The 20,832-nt window shown below is 40.7% G+C and overlaps 1 long non-coding RNA gene across 1 annotated transcript; it reads right to left on the bottom strand.

The window, feature by feature from the left end:
* Positions 1–614: 614 nt before the first annotated feature.
* LOC111934700 (uncharacterized) lies at positions 615–20,749 on the bottom strand. Its single transcript, XR_015275453.1, has 6 exons — positions 20,524–20,749; positions 19,687–19,793; positions 18,979–19,087; positions 18,331–18,557; positions 16,938–17,015; positions 615–684 (listed from the first exon to the last, which is right to left on the bottom strand). It is a non-coding gene; the product is annotated as an uncharacterized LOC111934700 (long non-coding RNA).
* Between the last annotated feature and the right edge of the window lie 83 nt (positions 20,750–20,832).

Genomic DNA, 20,832 nt, shown 5'->3' with positions numbered 1-20,832 from the left:
TACCACATCAACAGGAATGAACAGATGAAAAGGGAACTTTCTTTTCTGATGTTGTTTCTATTAACCATGGTTGTTTTCTTGATGCAAGCTGGTGACACTGAGATGAAGGATATTCTATTCCTACCCCCAATAAGAAATCACAGAGGTAGCTGGGCATATTTGGAATCCACTGCACAAATCCCAGCCCCACCATTTCAGCTTCACTGAATCTGGAGCACGTCTGCATGCAGCAGCAGTTTGTTTCCAGAGCACAACATGAGAGGCAAGGCTGAGCACAGCCTGTTTGAGCTGATACTGCTTCAAGGGATGATTGTCAGGTTGGCATTGTTATGTGTGGGAATTTCAAAGCCTCAGCATGCACCTGCACGCTCCTGAATAACACTTGGGAAGTGTCCCAAGCTTCATATGGCAAGATGCATTTAATTTTTGTCCAAAGACAACAGCTACTTAAGAAGGACCAGCAATTTTCTTGGCTTCTCTCTTTGGATCCTCAAAGACAAGTCTGTAAACAAACATCTCTAATGTCATCCAGCAAGATACTGCTGTAAAAAATGCAGCAGAGTCAAGAACAAGACACCTTTTTCCATTAGCTGCACTGGTGACACTGATACTTACCAGTGGTGAGTCATTTTTGCCAAAATTTCTCAGAACTATCCATTCCAACAGAGGTGCCCAGAATTAAACCTGCAGCAAAAATTCACAATGGAGTCAGGTTTGGAGAATGTCAGGCATTCACCCATTCCACATTCAAATTAACCCTGGAATATGTTGAAGCATTACACACAATGCCCCACTTGAGCAGTAAGGGCAAGACAGCCCAGAAGTGACACAGAAGAGGAAGACAGACATGACTAAGCCTTGTTCACTGCCATCAAACTATTCTGGTAATATATTATGAAGCAATTGTCACACAGTTAGTTGTGACTCATGCTAGAGAATGATTGCTTTACCACAAGTCTAAGAGAAACATTCAACCTTATAAAAATATTTTCTGGTCTGGTTTAAGGAAGAACTCCAAATATTTAGTTTAAAATGACACTTGGGGAAGTCCTATGCATACACACACATAAGTGCACAACTGACTTGCACCTAGTGAGGAGCATATGTACATAACACCTTCTATGTGGATAAATCTTTCAGGAGTCATTTTCCAGGCAGTTTGTGTCATGGTGACTTTTACACAATTAGACAAATAAGCTTGTTCAAATCCTGCCATCTGTTGCCATTTTTGCCACCAATTTTTTTTTTTTTTTTTTTTTTTAACTGAAGACTCATTTATCAGCATTGCAGCAAAGGTCAATTTTTCCATTATGTACCTACTTTGCATGAGACCCAAATTCTCCTGTTTAAATTCAGCAATGACAGCAGTGCTGGCCCTATGTTTCACATTCAGCTTTATGGGATCTCTATGGGTGATCTTTTCTAATAGTGTCCTCTTTTTTTCATGGAATTTAAAATTACACTGTCATGTTAGGGAAAATGAAAGAGGCTTTCACAATCCAACTTTTCCACAGTTACTCTCCAATCTGGGAATTCTGTCCAGATTTATTTTCACTTATTATAGGAAATTTCCTCTCAACATATCCAAACATAAGCATGTCATGAGCTGCAAAAGGTGTTAAGATTATGTTCAAGCAGAGAGAACAGCAGCATGGGAAGCAATGGCCCAAGGCAACTGCACTGAGAGCTTGTCCCAATCCATTAAACACTAGTGGAGGTGGCTTCTTTCTCAAGAAAAGAAAGCTCCAGGCTACAGTTCACCTTCAAATTCATAGATACAGACTAACATACATTATGATCACAAGAAAAAGTTCTTTTATCTTTGTTTTAAGTGTGCATCCAGTCAGTATAACCCTTCCTATGTGCCATGATAGAGCCACAAAGAAGTCATGTGAAGGTGATGCCAGCCCACATACAGATCCCCCCAGTGAAGTCCACAGGACAGCTTTAGCTGTCTGTTGTGTAAAATGTCAACAGCTGAGCTCTTTCTACAATATTCATTCACAATACTGCTACACCTAGCAGTAACCAGGCATGCTAACACTTAAGGCAGGTAGCTGGGAGCTTTGGCCTACAATTTGCCTGTTATCTGACTGGTTTGGGTCTCATCTAGAATTGTTCCACTTATCTTTCCCTATTTCTGGTGAGAAGGAAAATGCAGGAATGGTATAATATTTAATGTTTTACACTACATTTTATTTACTGATCTCAAATTAATTTAATTCACCTATTGTAAAATATAATGGAAAAGAGTTTTCCCCACCAGTGTTACCAGAATATTGTTTTCTTATTAATACCAGGAAAAAAAAGGAAAAAAACAACAACAAAAATCCACAAAAAAAACAAACCAAAACAAACCACAAACTAAAACAAAGAAAAAAAACAACCAACCAAAAACCAACCAACATCACTACAGCACAGGTAACCTGCCTAATAAAACAGACAATGTGATAGAGCAAGCAGCTGCAATATTTATATTGTCTCACATTATATTTCTCCACTGAAATCCATAAAGACATGAATCCTGCTCAAGTGACACACTCTGTACTCATCAAGGTGATACTGTCTTTATAAATCAGGCATACAGTGACCATTTTAGGTACTGTGGAAAACACAGCAGACATAATATGAGATGGGCTATGAATCTGACAATTTATCCATGTTTATCCTTGAAAAAAGGGGGTTTATTTTTATTATCTAAAATAAATCTCAGAACTTCATTAGATCATCCCACCAAAATTGAATGTCAGGTTTATATTACAGTGTACAAAGCACACAGCAGCTGGTAATGATCAAAAACACACTGCCTTGGAGCTCTTTCACAGTGAGTTTCAAAATTGACCATTCAGAATAAAAAGCTAAGCCTGCCATACTTGACCAAAACATACAGCTTATGAACACTCCAGAATGAATATGTGCAGAAGTAAAATCAATTTTAGAAAAATTCAGAAAGTAAAAGGGTTGATAGTACACCCCATTTATCCCTTGTCTCCTCTGTCATAAGGAGCTATTTCTCTCCCACCATTTTACACTATGAGAAATAAGTAATACCTAGAATTACAATAAAGACTGGCTTCAAACACATTTTCCCACTCCCTACCTTCAATCTCTTTCCTTGCAGCTATACCTGGCAAGCAAAGTACTCTGAGGTAACACCTTCCAAAACCCTGAGCTTTCCAATCCCACTGGATTTGAAGGCATTGACTCACCTGTTTCTGCAGTAAAAGGAATTACTGACACAGCTATTTAAGGAGCATTGTCCACTCACTGACTTTGTATCAACCTGTGAGTGTCCAAAACTTAAAAGTATCTGGCTCCTCTTTTCTTGTCTTCAATTCAGATTTTGTATTGTAGCCTTGCAGATTATCTGCAAGCAGAATGGTTTCAAACCAAATGGGTTTGTTTCTCAGATATCAAAATCTCCTATTCCTCCTGAAACCTGCATAAAGAAATGGGGCTGGGGAGAAACTACACTGTCTGGTTTTAAATGGCCTGAATCTTCTCAGAACTTTTAAATGCTCCTGCATTTAACACTACTTGCACTAACACCTACCTTTTGCAGGTTTAGCATGTGGCATAAATGCCAAACAACACAAAACAGACAGATATGCTAGTTTGGAAAATCTAAGTCATGGTGTGGATTCACATTCTCCCTGACAGCAATCAAAACCTGCAGATACACTCAGCCTCACTAATCCAAATCTGTAGAAGAAATGCTAATACAAATCCAAGTAGATACATCCACACTTCAGTTCTGCCTTCATTGACTGTTTGATTGGTAATTAAGGCATATATTTGGTTCCAGAGATATAGGAAAAAACCCAAATCCCAAAGGAAGCAGTGGAATCTGAGCCCAAGGTTATTAATCATACTGCCTCTAATTGTATATAAAGTATCTTTACTCCCTCAAAAATGTTTTTTTTAAATATTATGGGATTTAAATATGTCACAATATTCTGGATATCTTGATTAGATCTCCTTTAATATACTGCCTCCGAATAATTCGTAATTTATTTAACAGAAATGAAGAACTCTTACTAATCATTAAGATTAAGCAGAATTTTTAGCCTGACTAGACTAGCAACAAAAGTTGATAAGGGGATTTTTTTTTTTCTTAAACAGTGCTTTTTACTGTCTTCTTGTAATTAAAGTTTCAACCAAGGTCCCATTAGGCTGATAGTGATCCCCCTGTGAATCAGACAGACCCTCAAGTCTTCAAGTTTCCACAGTAAAGTCTCACTGGTGACTAGCATCTGGGAAGGGTTTGAGGTTTGACTAAATCAAGTGAAAACTCACTAAGATTAAAAGCCTAAAGAATTTTGCTCCTCACTGACATTTAAAATACTTTCTACATCATTCCCCTGGCCCAGCCAGATCCCGTGTCCTCACGAAGCACCACACAGGTTACTTCAGCCTACCTTCTCTTGCAGTCAGCCCTGTACAGGTGCCAATCTCCTGTCAGGCAGCCAAAGTACACTAAAGCTCACTATAAATACCCTCCCTCACCCAGTGACCCCTCAGCAGCAGGGCACAAAAATCTGCCCAGTAAAAGTCAGGGAGGACAGAACCTGTGCCAAGGTGAGAGCCAAGGGAGAGGAGAGGGGAAAGGGGAGAGGGGAAAGGGGAGAGGGGAAAGGGGAGAGGGGAAAGGGGAGAGGGGAAAGGGGAGAGGGGAGAGGGGAGAGGGGAGAGGGGAGAGGGGAGAGGGGAGAGGGGAAAGGGGAGAGGGGAAAGGGGAAAGGGGAAAGGGGAAAGGGGAAAGGGGAAAGGGGAAAGGGGAAAGGGGAAAGGGGAAAGGGGAAAGGGGAAAGGGGAAAGGGGAAAGGGGAAAGGGGAAAGGGGAAAGGGGAAAGGGGAAAGGGGAAAGGGGAAAGGGGAAAGGGGAAAGGGGAAAGGGGAAAGCTACACAGAATCCCTGAAGAGAGGAAAAACTGGCTTGGAAGAAGAACTGCAAGGTCTGCCCAAGGTAGAACACACCAATTATACACTGCAGCTGGGCCAGGACTGGTCCTGCAGTGGAAGTGCTTTGTAGTTATTCCTCACATCTACAGAAGTTGAAGCAGGGACATGATGTTTTTTTTATGGCTTCCATGTCCACTACATCTTTGTGGTCCTTGTCCCAGCTTTGGTAAAAGTCATCACATCCCTCCTCTGCCAAGAGCACTTCCAAATTTCCTTTCCAAACCATGGTAATACATGTTCTCCACAGGGCTTCATCCATTTATCACCTTTGGATCCTGGCTTTCACAGTTTCTCTTCCATGTTACCCTCCCAGTTCCTATTCCCCCCTCAGTCTTTCCCTCTTCCCTCAATCAATGTGCCAGATTGTGAGACCAGTACAGGCTTTCATGGTAAAGATATTTTAGAACTGCCTCGGCACTGGTCTACCAGACCACCCAGATCAGCTTTCTTCATTGTGTTTATTCAGTTTCTCTCCCTAATAGTTTCTCTGGAGCTAATAAGCACAGATATTTGCATATCTATAAATAAGCATGCCTTTGCCATCTTCCAAACCATGCTCACACATCTTGAAGAAGTTCAACTTAAAATCCTTCTTGCTAATACTTGTTTCACTCCTCAAATCCAGAAGGTTAGCCCACAAACCGTGAGTGGGCCAGAAGGACAGACCTTCTGAAAATGGAGAATCGGATCCTCACACTCACAGCAGAGACAAGGTCAATCTTGTCTACCCATCATGGTCTTTAATACACTTATTAAAGCACAGCTGAACAGTCAATCCAGAGATATGGATAAGCAAAGCCAGAGGTTTTTTCTTTAAGAAAGGGATCCCCAAATGTAGGCAATGAAAATCTTTCTGTTATCTTATTTATGCATAACAGCTCAGTGCATGGCTCTGCTTTTTTTTAAGCTTTTAACAAAGACACCTCAAAACAACTACAAGCCATGGATCAAAGACTGCTCTTAAACAAGCATTAAAAAAAAGGACAGTATACCTTTAACCATACCATAACAGTGTGAGACCTTATATTTACCATTAAACAGAAACAAGGTTGTATATGGCATTTGATCAGCTGAAGAGTTCACCAATCCCTGTATTGTGTGTTAGTATTTTCAGCTCTAAAGAACTGAAAAAAATTGTAGCATTGTAGCACAGCCAGTCAAGGCAAAGGGAAAAAAAATCAAAGCACCAAATGGAGAAAAGGTAGAAATCCATACATTCCAGCTCTGCATTCAAAGTTACCTTCCTGCTTAGAGAAAGATTTTCCCTTTCATTCCTTTCTGAAGCATTCAATATAGCTTAGTGCCAAAGGCAAGATTTCATATTCACTAGAAGAAAAATTCTGATGTTCTATGGGAAGTCTCATTCATCTTGTCCCAATATGTTTCTCTGCATCCTACTGCTTGCCTGTAGCCTTAAAGAATAAGGGCCTCTTCATTACACAGGTGATCTGGTGGCAGAGAAGTATAAACTATTCCTGTAAAACACCTTGCTGCAGTTTGCTGAAGACTTCCATGTTCCAGTGCTGGGGAAGATAAGGTATTTCATTGGAAGAAGAAGGATTTTTAAGATCTAATTGAGTTACTTATTCAAAAGCATTTAAGTTATGATACTTTGTGCTGTAGGTACTTATTAGAGCTATTAACCAAGAAAATTAATTATTATTTTTAAATGCAGCCTGTTCTTTCAGAAAGAAGTGAAAGAAAGATGCTGCCATCATCTAGAAGTACAGGGCCAAGCACAAGAAGCTTAAATAACTCTTGATCACAGAGTGCCAAACTGCTTCAAAAATCAAGTTACTACAGCTGGGATCATCTGAATTAGAACTGTTAATGTAGTAAAGAGGTAAACAGTTCAGTTAGCTCTTCAAAGACAAAAGTTATCACAATTAAGTTTATCCAAGGTGAAAGGTCTCAAACATATCTGGGGGTACCAAGGCCACCCCACAAGAAACTCTTTGTTGCTCTGTGGCCAGAACACTCTGCAGAAGTGTCACTGTCCCCTGCCATGCTCCAAGGAGCAGCAGTTCTTGCATAACACAGAGCATTTCATGAGTCCCAGGGAAACTGCCAGAGACACTTTGCAAAGGACACAGATGCTGCCACTTGAAGAACGAATTTACTGCAATTAAGAAAATGGTCACAGAAATCAGGAATCTGAGCTACTGCTTGAACTGTCACTAATCCTTTGCAAGACACTATAAATGGATGCATTGGAAGTTTCTTGGAGTTTTCTATAACTTGACAATCAACACTTCATATGAGACAGAGTAAGAGTAATAAAATAACCAAAACAGCAACACAGTACATTCCAGTAGAACGACACCTAGGAGTCAGCTCTGATTGACCACTGTTGTTTCCAAGTACCACAAAATACATTTCAGAATGATGAGAAAGAACAAAACAAACTTTTGTGTTACTCAGTAGAAGGTACCTACTCAGTCCTCCAGAATGCATCTCTCAAAATGCACCTTCATTACCTACTGAATTTTTTTTACTTTTCTGACATTCAACTTTATGAAACAAAAGGATCACTTTAAATGAGAACAGGAAAATGCACCTGACAAATTAAGAAATATATCCATAGTTTACCACAATTGTATGATAGGAACTACCTTGGCACACTGTTATTTCATTTCCACTTAATTTTTGCCATACTCTTCCTTTACCTTGTTGTTTCCCCACAGTCACAGATTATTTAAATATCTGTCTTGGAAGAGGTGGTCTTTTCCTTTGAAAACTGGAAATATTAGTTTGCATCCTAAGCAACAGCGATCTCGGGTTTATAAAGAAGGCAGGGGCAGGGAAAAGAACTTAACCTTTCATAAGCTTTCCCATTGGTTTTGAAAAATCTGGCAGCTGCCCAAAGGAAAAGACTGTCCCAATAATAGAGGCTGTGCTGCTGAAAAATGTCATTTCTAAAACTGTTGATCATTAGCAAAATACCATAGATCAGGATCTTTTTAACCAGAAGCACTAGAATAACTCGAGAGGGTGACTAAAGCCAGTGAACAGTATTCCCCATAATTACTGAAAAATGAAACTAATTTCTTTTCACCCTGAACAGCTTTCACCTCTTGCCAGAGGCATTAATGTAGAATACGGATGTTAGTAATGAGGATAGTAGGAACAAGAAGTGCTTTAAGATTTAAAGGCTGACTTTTTAATGGTGTTCGTGTTGTAGCGTGGCATGCCATATAATTAATGCAACTCCTTTTTACCAGTTCACAGATGTGTACTTCTCTTCACAGAGCTGCAGTTCTGACACTACTTAGAGCAACTCTTGGCCCTTTTGAATCCTCTCTTATCTCAGATCATTAAGTGCTTTGAGTGACACCACAGTAATGCCACTTATTTTCATTTTGTAAAGTCTTTAATTTCCAAATATAATATAGTTGTAGGATGGTTTATGATCTCAGCACCCCACCTGATAAATAAGGAGACTGACAAAGTACTCAGTAGAAATGGACACAGCAAATCTTTCCTACCTTTCTCCAAGCACTGCCTACATTTCTCTCACAATTACAATCACCTTCATTCCAACTTTAGGGAAACTAGCTGGGGTATGAGCAACAAAACTGGAGCAGAACAAGGCAGTGTCACACAATGACAAATTGTGGAATATTCTTGGGCTGCTCACACTGAAAGCCAGGCAGCTTCATGCTCAGTGGAACCTGTAACCTGCAGTAGCTACATGAAAGTTATCAAGGAATCTCCATCCCTGTCACACCTTTCCTACAGTTCACATACATTCAGAGGTGCATAAAGACTGACAGTTTTCTTGAGAAAAAAAAAAAGAAAATAATAAAAAAAAACAAACCAGCACATATCCCACCTGAAAGACACGATTTTCAAAATTCCCTATTTTTCCTCAATTACTCTAAAGCCAGATTTGAGCAAAAATTCTTTTTTTTTTTTTGTTTAGGGTGAGGGGGGAAAGCGTACTAACAACTTCTTCACAGCTATATTCCACAGGCAAATTTAGATTAATGACCAGCCAGGCTATCTTTGCCCTTTGACCTTCAGTTATTCCCTTTACTCCATTTCCCAGAAAGCTCAGGAGAGCCTACACAGTAATTGAAGAATTTAATCTTTTGTGGCTTTTAATCAAAGAATTAATACTGTTGTACTGCTTTAAAATTCACACATCTATGATAATATTATTTCAAAAGACAAAAGTATTCTTTGTAAATGATGATAGTCTTGCCACTATCTGCTGTCCTGATCTCACATATTCACTGTAGACTTTAGTCTCAAAGTATTTTTAAAATACAGGAATGTCTTCATGCACTGTTTAAGTGTTGTCCTATCTATAGAAATAGCCTGAACTTGACTTCATGACATTGATAGGAGAGAAAGAAACCCAAAAAAATAAACCCATGTTTAAACATGTTGTAAAACACCAGCACCAAATCCCTAAAAACCTACCACAGAGCAAGGCTGACAGGGCAAGTTTCTGTAAGTCACACATGAGCTTCCCCTTTGCCATGGACTTTTTCTCAGTCACTTAAATAAAATGAACCTATAAATGTCTATTCTGTATCTTCTCTAAGTGATAACATTTCCATGAATAGCACAAATTGATGGGGAAGGTGCCTTCTCTAATTACTCACTGTAAAAGCAGGGAGTCCAAACTGAAATTCATGATCAGCTTAAATAATAATCAGTCTAATGACTAGGTTGGCAACAGACAGAGGCTTGAAGGAACAAGATGAATTGCTGCAGGGTTATCATGGGGGAAGCTGTTGCTTATGATCCAGGAGCTGTTGAAAAATCTCCTCTGAGAGTTTGAAGAAACTTGCAGTGGAGGACCACAGAGATCCAGCACCAACTCAAAGAGTTATAAATAAATTTGTACCAATGCATTTCCCATACATGAGCAGCCAGAGGATGCAGCATCCCCAAAGAGACCAGACAAATTTAGAAAGATCACCCCATAGAAGAGGAGACTACAAACATTTTTAATGTACTGCAGCAGCATGAAAGACAAGGACTTTAGAATAAAAACTTACCTTGTGAAGGTGTCATCTTTAAGATTCATACAACTATTAAATTGTGAAGGCTACAAATAGAGCTAAAAGAACGAGTGACTGCTTTCAAATAGATAAACAAGCATTGGCTTACATGGGGTAAAACCAGGTGGTTTCTGCTTCCTGATGATCCATGGCTATAAAGACATATATAGAGCCATATTCACAATCCTGACAATACCTAACTCTGATAATGTCTGTGGCATGGAGAAGTCCTCCCCATCCTTGCTCCAAAACATATTTGCTCTTTGCCTACTGCTTCTTGTAAAAGATACAGAAGGTTTTTTTGCCATTTCTGGCAGTGGGTCTTACTGTATACACATTTTAATGTTTCCAGTTAACAAAAGATGGCACAGCTAAGAATCAGTGATTTTTATCTTCAAAAGGCTCCTGATGTGGTAGAGACTGAATTCTGTGCACTTAAGGAACACTGAAAAGGCTGTGGAATCATTGCTGCTCTCTGCATCCATACACACCCAGTGTAGAGGGAGCCTGGGGATGGTGTTCAGCAGCAGCCTTCTGCATCACTCACTCTGAAATGGACAAGGGATGAGGGAGGAAAAAAAGAGGCAGCAGCAGCTCATTTATTTCATTCCTATGGTATGCATTCTTAATCCTTCACTGGCTTTGTCTCTACATTAGCTAGCTAGCTAACCTGACCACAACGTCTCAAGAACACAGGCTTGAATCCTGCTCCATTCCATCTTACTTTTTACCAGTACACATTACATTAAAAAGCCCAGGCCTTCCTGTGCTGAAGTCAAACTTCATCTAGCTATTTTTCTCTGACAGTTGCAAACCACAAAAGGTAGTGATGATATATTTAGGCTTTTGTCCAAACATACCAGAGATGTCTGGTTCTTTTATATTGCTGTACTTCATGTTATGGTTTGAGCAAGCCCACATCAAGCAACCGCAGAACCACTTAGTGTTCTCCAGCCATGAAACCAGTCCTACTGCAAAAGAACAGGGGGAACCTTCTCTCTGCATGGCACAACAAATGAGCACAACAGAAACCTTGTGAATTGTGAAACCTTGTCATTTCCACCTCAGCACAGAAGTGAGATGAAGTTGTGGCTAACTGCAGAGCTTCAGGGAAGGTAATTTAAAAACTAGTCCTGTCCCAGGTCTAGGCCAGAAGTAGGAACCAAGCAGAGGTTGGTAGATGAGGGGTAAGGGCACAAAAGCTCTTTTTAGAGAGCTGTCACATTTAGATGACTGCTGGGAATTCTCAAAACACATCACAGAGCCCAGGCAACCATTTTGGAAAGGTCTTTTACTAAGAACACTAAATCACCACAATTACCAAATAATTGCAATCCCTGTGTATTTTCTGAATTCACTTGTACAACTGAGCGAAGCCCAGCAGCTCCCAGAGCCCGTCAGTTTCTTGGGTAGATGGGGCTTAAGGGCAGGAACCACAGCACAGCTGGAGCTCTGCGAGGGGCTGGAGGAGACATTTATTCCTCCTGACACTGTAACTTACTGTGTCGGTCACAATGTTATCTGGGTCACCGCTACAAGTTTATGCGGCATCAACAGCAGCTCTGCTGGCAGGCTTCCCTTCGGAACCTACAGCGAGGTAGGGCAGCATCCAGCCCCGATCACAATACCTAATCCAGGCAAATCTCCAGTTCCAGAAGAGAGAGGGGAATTATCACCGAACAGTAGCATCATTGAACTGCATTCTGGCTGTCAGACATCCAGCACGAGGAGTCTGCATCCCATCCTTGAGAGTAAACTTACTCCATTTACTTGATGTTTTCCTCTCCCTCAATCTGCCTCCTAAGCCGGCGGTGAGGCAGCAGAAGGGCGGTGCATTTTAACCCTGCGCTGCCTCCCGCAGGCTGTGTGTGCGCCGCTGCCTGCGGGGCCGGGAGCCGGAGGGATCGGGCTGTGCGCGGTTTCCATGGCAGTGCCAGGCCCCGCGGCTGAGCCCCGCTCCCGGCCGCCTCGCAGGGGGAACGGAACGCGCTTTCTCGGGGCTGCACGGCTGCTCCTGCCTTCAGAGCCCCCGCAAGAGATCCTTTCCATTGTCTTCGCCTTCCCCACATTCCCACTGTTGCTAATTAGGCTGGAACCGACAGCATTTGTGCTTACCCAATTAAGCAGGCGCACAGCAGAAGGTGGACTGTCTCCGCAGAAGCCGGGCATGGCACTAGGAAATCTCTCACGGTTTTTTCCAACATTTTCTTTTCTTTTCCCACAGGAAAGATTAGGAATTAGATGCACTCGGAATAGAAAACTCCAATGATCTGATCTGAAACTTACGAGTCAGATGTTAGGATTTTTATTCCTTTTCATTTAATTAAATTAATTACATCTGGGGGGTTGCTTCAGTTAAAAAACAAACAAACAAAAAACCAAAAAAACAGCTATTTACAGAACCCCATACTGTATAACTTAGAGAAAAGTCCCAGAGTTGCCAATCAGGTGATTACAAATGTACCTGTAAAAACAAGCAACAGCCATCAAAAATTCACCTGGTGACCTTCACCCTCTCTGCTTCCCCAAGGCAGAAAAAATTGTAACGAGTGAAAAACATTCTTTCAAGTACAAAATGTCCAGCACTTGGGAAAGGAAATAAACAAGTATTTGCAAAAGTGACCTCCTGCCCTGCTCTGTAGGGTGACATTAAAACAGGAGTAAAGGCTCAGTGTCCAAATCTAGTTGTGATTAACACAGAGACAGAGAGAAGGAATTTAGTTACAAGGAAAATTGGCTGCTCTTTCATCTGAGCCTTTCTTCTGTTCAAAAAAAAAATTTTACCTTAGAAGAGGAAGAAAAAAAAAAAGAAAAGACAAATTTTGTGTCATTCCCTTTTCTTTCCTATGACAAGCTGTCACTTCTAGATATGGAAACCATATCACCATGTTGCTGGAGAGAATAAGTGGGGCACGATTTCTCCTTTCCTTTGATATGAACAAAGATTAAAGTAATAAAAAACTAAGAAGATGAGAGTGAAGGAAAAGCAGAATTTTTCAGCAAAGCTGACGTTATTTTAGTATGACATTCTATGAAGCAACAGTGGCATCCAGTGGTACATTTCCACAAGCAAGTTTCATATCCTACTTTTACTAAGTTTGGGCTTACATCAGATTTTTTTTTTTTTTGGCAACAGGTTCTCAAGGAACCTTCCCCCTATTCCTCCTATTTACACCACCAAAACAGCCACCATGCACCCAGTCCTCAGGACCAGTAATGGAGACCAAGATATCAGTTTTCTTAAAGGCTGTGCATCATGTCTGCATAGTCAGAAATCCCAGTCACTACTGAGAAGCTGCAACATTGATACAAACACGTTTTTAAACCATTCTCAGAAAAATAAAGAGCATTTTTCTACTGGTGCCCACAAGACTGCAGCAAATATAATTCTGTACTGTCCCTTCCTCAGTCCCCCTTCCCATTTTGTTTTTCTGCAAGGTAATACAATCATTCTTTTCTCATTTAGTGACATTAAGATTATTTTCACTTTATGATATCTCCTAAGTAGGTGCCCCAGGCAAAAAAAAGAAGGGCTTATAATTATAAGGGTATACTACAGAAGAAAGTCCATTCAGTGGATTTATTATGGTATTTTCAGGCTGAAATCACATTTGCAGTTAAGAAAGCACCTTGTACTAGCACAAGCTCAGTATCATTGTTAGTAATAATTTGGTAAGAAGGAGAATTGTTTCCTCACCAATAGAGAGCTGACAACTAAAACCTGACAGTCTGGCTCTTGGTCAATCAAAATTTCTGGTCTGATTTTTTTTAGTGTATGTCGAGAGATCTTTTGAAAGAGTCAACTCAACCTGACTAAAAATTATGTTTTTCACTTAAATTTCCAAAAGAATTAAACTAGACTACCTTCTCCCTTTTAATAGGACAATTTTTCTGTCTGCACACCCCGAATTAACCTTCAGAAAGCCATTGACTTATACACTGAGGTTCTCTGGAGGAAAGCATTAGGTTTGTTTCCCTCCCAACATGATAAAACATCAAACATTTAATGAAAAAACTGAAGCTTGGCCTACATCCCATGTCTTCATATGACAATACAGTAACAGTGTTAACTGGTTTTTAATTGATGTGCTTCCACAAGTATGAGAGTGCCTACTCAATCCATCCCAAGAAACACAGACAGAAAAGGATAATTACTGCCACCCTGCTGAGGAGGAGAGGTAGATTAGGAAGAAATTGTTCAGCACTGAAGTAAACTGCACTAAAATGTATCAGCAAACTCCCTGCCACAGGCCTTCTACTCAAACCCATTTGGATTATCCAAACCCCTGCCCACCAGAAGCAGAGCAGAACTATTCACTCTTTGGAGTAAACAATGTATTTTATTCATCATGGTACCAAAATACCTGAGTTCATGAATATCACCCATTTGTGACTGTAAAGATGAGGAGAAACAAGTTACACATGCTGCTGTTAAATGCCTGCTGAGCAAGAAGCCAGCCACCTGAGATGGGTGCACCCCATTGCAGTCTAGCATTGAAATGCTGGATTTGTGGGTTTAGGTATTTGTTAACTTGTTTCCTTCCTTGAACTGGCCAGTTCCCAAAAAGCATTATTTTTGTGTGAGCAGGCAAAAACTTGCCGATGGAATCTGCCCCCAAAGCAGGAAAAGGAATCAGAACTCTTATAATATATTGTCCTAGCAAGTGAAATGCTAACATTAAAAATAGAAGAAAAATGCATAAAGAACAAAAGAAGCTGAAGATTTATTGCCTTCTGATGAAGGGGGAAATCCCACATGATTGGGGCAGGGAGTTATGCACAGGAGATGAGCCTGAACTACAAAGCAGAACCACGACTGAACTTGTGCTGTGCTTGGGATAAAGCGATCTTTCAGTAGCAAAGTTGTAACACAGAAAAATCTCAAGACTGAAGTGGAATGATCAATATCCTATGGAATGAAACCTCAGAAGAATCAGGTGTTTTAAAGCAGAGCTGAAAGATTAAGATGAATTCTCTTTTTTTTTTTTTTTTTTCCCTGGGCTTTTGAGCTGAGCTAGGAGGTTCCTGAACATTCTTAATACATAGAGCTCCCAATGAATTTCAAACTCTTTTTCCACAACATACTGTAGAAATAAACACAATAAAGCAAGATCTCTGCAGCTCTGAGCCCACCTTGATTCTGTGCAAGTTCTAACTCTAGCAATATGACACCAAGCAAAAGGCAGCTCCAGTTCCACCCCCCTTCTCCTGCAGAATTCCTCCCTTCTTCTCCTGCCTCCTGCAATCCAAAACTATTCCCACACTCTGCAGAGGAGCCTCCCACCACCACCAGCTCTGGGAGCAGAGCAGCAGAACCCAAACAGAGGCTCCAGTGCTGGGCTCCAGTTATACCTCCAAGGCAGGGTCAGACCAGTATCTCCCAGAACAGCAGCATCAAATGATCCTGATCATTTGGGGCTTGCACCTGGAAGCAGTATTACAGGAGACTCAATAAGAACTCAAGAATAAAAAAAAAATTACTAGGATCATCATAGATGATAGATAAAAAATGTATTTAGATTACATTTTTCTGAAAAAATACTTGGATACCCAAAGGTGGTTAAATCTGTACCATATTAATTTATTTTCAGTGTAGATTAAGAGTTTGGGGGAGGAACTTAACAAAATAAGCTTTCTTTGATAGCTTAGAAAAGTTCACTGTTCATTAAGAACATAATCATATTGCCATGTATTTTGGTTCAGACAATATGAACTATGAGACCACAAAATATGTCACTCGTGAATTTTATATCCAGCAGTGATTTCAAACATCATATAATGCATTTTCATGCCAAATAATGCCATTTATCACTAATGGATCTCTTGCTCCTGATACCATCTTTCCACCAGATGTCACACTTCCCCTTTACCTGGTAACTCCAAACCTCTCAATAGAACCCTGTACACGGATGCATTTGTTCTTTTGCTGATCATTTCCACGCTCTATCCTTAATTAAATATTAGCCTTTCTATTGAGTTTGCAGTAACAACACTGCATTAAGCACCTAAACATATCATTTGTGCAGCTGAGTTCAAGACCTCACCTGTGTACTGGCGCTTATGCTGTCATGAACACTAAAAAAATCTGCATTGTTCTGTTGTGGTCCGAACCCCACACATTCGTATACATCAACAGGTTATTTGAAATGACAAAAATGCCTTTCCTAATGCCCATTTTTAAACAGTATCATTCTTCAGAGTCTTATTTTTCAGGCCTCTCAACACCCTAGATTAACTAGAGGAAAAAATCCATTCACATTGACCAAATGCACAAAACAGAAGCATTATTCTCAAACCCAAATACCTAAGTCCCAGCACTAAATAAGTTTTTTACGATATCATTTAACACATAAAAAAATGGGAGGTTCAAATCAGTAATATTTTAAGCATAAGAGCAAAGTTTGGTCCAGCCCTGCCACCTTCTGAGATTGTTTGTTTTACTTTACTGTTTCTAACTGCTGTGGCAGAAGTGACCCATTAGCATTAGCTGTCTTTAGAGTCTATTTTGATAAATACAGTGTTAATGCATTATTCTAGAAAATAATCCATGGAAAGCTGCAATTTTGAAGATAGCATTACCTCAGCTTCAGAGTATGCTATCCCACTAGACTGCAATGGTTTAGTTTATAGATTTATACAATTCCTTTCCTGTCCTTTGACAATGACCTATTTTTAGACACACATCACACTGAGTGGGTATGTCATTTGATAGAATACCATCCTGAAGATTCAAGTCTGTCATAAATAAATATGTAAGACAAACTGGTACATACAAGTTGCCTCTGAGACCTGCTTTCAAGTCCATTCCAGAATGCAGTGAATGAAAATCATTTCAAATGAATGTCTGCTGGTCTCTGCCATGTTTCTTCTCTGAGAATTGCACATCACAACATAGTCAAGCATTTCCAAACAGACAGCTCTAAGAAGGGACAGAGGAAGATAGAAAGGAACCCTTCTACTAACCAGGTGCAACCCTTTTCCAGCTCTTCCCCTTGCTGCCTCTTAGTGGGGAATGTCTCTATTGAGACTCAGCTGATGCATCTATTTTGAAGAAGGAAAAATCACTTAATTAGAAAAACAAATAAACAATAGCAAGACAACTTGTAATAAGTATTATTCTGAGGAGAGAGCAGCTGGGTTTTGGGGGTTTTGTTGTTGATATTTTTGTTGGTTTTTAACTCCACCTAGGAAATATTGCCTAGCAACAATGGGAGAACCCTTCTAACAAAATGAATCATGCAGGTATTGGCTGTTTATTCCCATGAAGGGCTGTGTTTCCACCCTGTCAAATGACATCAAGGCCATGTTGCCAGAGGCATTGGGAGTTTTGACCTCTAAAAGGCAATTTTCTCACTGTCTGCTCAGAATTGTAACATTTTTCATATTGAAGGCTTTTATATCATATCTTGTAGGTTTCAGATCTATAAATAACATACTAAAATTCTCCAGCACAACAAAGCACAGCTATTATCTTTACCTATTAACACTGTAAACATTAAATATCACAAAGTTAACACTCTATTAGCATAACTATCAGCTACCACCACAAAAAAAAAAAAATAAAAAGAAGAGAGAGAGAGAGAGAGAGAGAGAGAGAGAGAGAGAGAGAGAGAAGCAAACCACATTAAATTGCATGACCAAGTTTAATGGAAATGAACAGAGGCCAGAACTTGGTTCATACCAGCTCTGAATTTCAGAAAAAAAGTATCTACTAGATCACCAGATACCCATGCAAGATAAACTTTGGGTTTCCTTGCCCAACTAAGTCCTCCCTTAATTTCTTAATGGAGCTATTACAAAGAAAAGTTTTAAGTTACAGGCTGGTCTAACAGCATGTAAACAGAAAAGCTAAGACCTATTATTTGCAAAGAATGTAGAAGTATAAGTCTCACCAATAAATGGGCATGTACAGTGTGTGTGTCCCTTACCAAATTAATTCTTATTAAAGGCTTCCTATATTTTAATTGCAGCAGCTCTACTAAAAGCAAAGTGAGCCAGTGAGCTTTGGTCCTAAATTACTGCTTTCTCAGTTGCTCTGCAAAGAATGAAATGCAGCTTGTGACAACTAATTTTATCCAACAAACATAGTTAACTACAGCCTTATACACCAATATTATGTTTTTCAAGTAAGGAGACAATGAAGAGACCCACAACACTACAAGCCTGTTCTAACTGCACAGTTCAATACCATCAGGGGGTTTGTTCACTTGCTTCTTTGCCCACATTAAAAGAGTCATCAAATCTTTAAGAGAATCAGCATTTGCAAGTCATGTAAAGGCAAGCGGGTTGTCCTGAGAACACAAGTATTTTCACAAAATTATTCTGTCTTGGGGGTGATGGTTGATCAAAAACTCACCATGAGCCAGCAGTGAGTGCTCACAGCCCAGAAAGCCAAGGGCTTTTCTTGGCTGAATCCAGAGGAGAGTGGCCAGAAGGTCAAAGGAGGTGATTCTTCCCCCCACTCTGCTCTTGTGAGACCCCACTGGCAGGGCTGCATCCAGTTTTGGTGTTCCAAACACAAGAAGGACACGGAGATGTTGCAGCAAGTCCAGAGGATTGGGGCACTTCCCCTGTGAAGACAAGCTGAGAAAGTTGGAGCTGGTCAGCCCAAAGAAGAGAAGGTTCTTCTGTGTGGAGACCTCACGGCACCTTTCGGGGTCTGAAGGGGCTACAGGAAGGATGCTTCGTCAGGAGCTGTAGTGGTAGGACAGGATAGTTACAGATAGACTGGATATTAAGAAGAATTTTTTCACTGTGAGGCTGCTGAAACACTGGAACAGGCTGCGGATTCCTCATCCCTGGAAATGTCCAAGGGCAGGTTGTACAAGGCCTTGAGCAACCTGGTCCAGTGGAAGGTGTCCTGCCCATGGCCATGGCAGGGGGTTGGGACCAAGCAATGTTTAAGGTCCCTTGCAATCCCTTAGCAGTGTGTCATTCTGTGATTCTCTCAATCTTTTCCACTAAACTATTCTGTACAGCTAACAGAAATCAAAGTTCTACACACCAGAACAGGTTGTTCCGGTGCACCTCTCAGACTGAAGATTTCAGACTACACAAGTAGATGGTCAAGAAATTAAATTCCTAGGACTTCAACTTCCACAATCACTGACAATCTGCAAAACAATGAGGTATGAAATGAGGTAGAAGCACTCTTCGTGGGCTGGGTTTTATAAACAATCAGTAGCCATTCCCAAAATAATAGAAATCATTATCTGAATTATTAAGTAATCATTTTCCTCAAAAATATTCAAGAAAGATCATGCTTTGCTTCCAAAGATAAGCTACAACTTCTCCCGGATATCTATACTTTGGAACAGATATTTTTGCTATGTTCTTCAACAACATGATTTTTTTTTTAATTTATTGAAGTAAAAAGGCTCAAGACAAATAATAGGTTAGGACTTCTTTTATATAAAAGCAAAATATTAAAGTGCTTATTCTCTTATTCGATGAAACTACTCACAACATTTTCTTAGAACTCACTCTTATACTTTGTATTTTCTGTCCTAGAAATGCAGAATAGCTCTCAATCAACCACATTACTACTCTGTCATTTTCTGCAGGCCACAAAGAAACAGTAACACAATTTGTGTTTCAAACACCTGACTTAAACACCTATTTCTGGGAAGCCAAGTGTCAGCAGTGTTGGCACCCTACCCCTCGGAGAGGAAAAAAAATGAAGAAAAAAACCCGATAGTTGAGACAAGCTTACCATGCTTTGCAATGCAGTGTGAAAATCCAGAGTAAATGTGTAGCTCTGTGGCTAGATTTATTCAACCATACTGAACCCAGCTTCTGTATTATCTTCTTTCAGTTCGGCTTGATGAGAGAGACATTCTCCCTTGTTATCAGTCTCAGAAAGAAATTAACTCCAAAATAAACACACACAAACACAGATTTGTATATAGAAATCAGGTATTTTTCATCAAGTTTTTGCTTGAACTTCATTACTAGAGGCAAATCAGACACATCCTCACAAGTATGTGTTTAAGTGCATGGTTGATACTGAGTTTATAAAAAGTATATAGCCACAGAGAACACACATTAGATACTTCCACATGTACTTGAAAGAAAAAAACAGGGGTAGGTAGGGGGAAGCTTATTATAAAATAAACCAGAATTTAACACATGCCACCTTTTCAGTTCTCCTGGGGACTCATAACTTGATCCCAGCACAAATCTACCTAGAGGTGTGTGCTGCAAGCTCCAGCTCTAGAACCAAGTGCCCTTAGGAGAGCAGGCAGCCCAAGGCCGGCAGCAGAACAATCCCCAGGATCTGGGGACGTGCTCTGCTCCCGACACGGGAAAATCAGGTGTCAGTCCCATGTCCCCACCACAGCGAGTGAGGCTGATAGAACTGCAAACCCTTAGAATCCCATGAGGAACAGCACGGAAAAGAGCTCTACAGGAAATTAGCCAAACTACTGCTGGAACTGCATAAATATTGGGTATTTCTTCTGTGGTATAGCCACAACAGCAGAGTTAAGTGCAACACAGGACCTAGGCAGATTTATAAGTAATTTTTAATTAACTGAACCCCAGAATATACCTTTGGTGCGACAATACTCCTGAGAGCCCGGTAACACAGATTAGGCTACCACACAGGCATTAATTAGAAACAACAAGGCTCGGTGGCTCTCGGAGGGCCGCGCTCCCCGGCAGATCCCAGGGCCCGCGCCTCTCCCGCCGGGAGTTGCGGGGAGCCGGGGTGGCCCTGCGGCCCCGGGCACCCCTGCCGGGGCTGCTCACAGGCCGACAGGCCCCTCTGCCCTGCCACAGGAGCCATGGGCCCTGCAAGGCGCTGGACCCCCACCCAGAGGGTCCCGCTCAGCCCCCGGGGCTGCTCGGCAGTGCCGGC

The sequence above is a fragment of the Cyanistes caeruleus genome, chromosome 12, assembly GCF_971803275.1.
Source record: "Cyanistes caeruleus chromosome 12, bCyaCae1.hap1.1, whole genome shotgun sequence".
Classification (NCBI taxonomy): domain Eukaryota; kingdom Metazoa; phylum Chordata; class Aves; order Passeriformes; family Paridae; genus Cyanistes; species Cyanistes caeruleus.
This window is presented reverse-complemented; position numbering and strand designations above follow the sequence as displayed.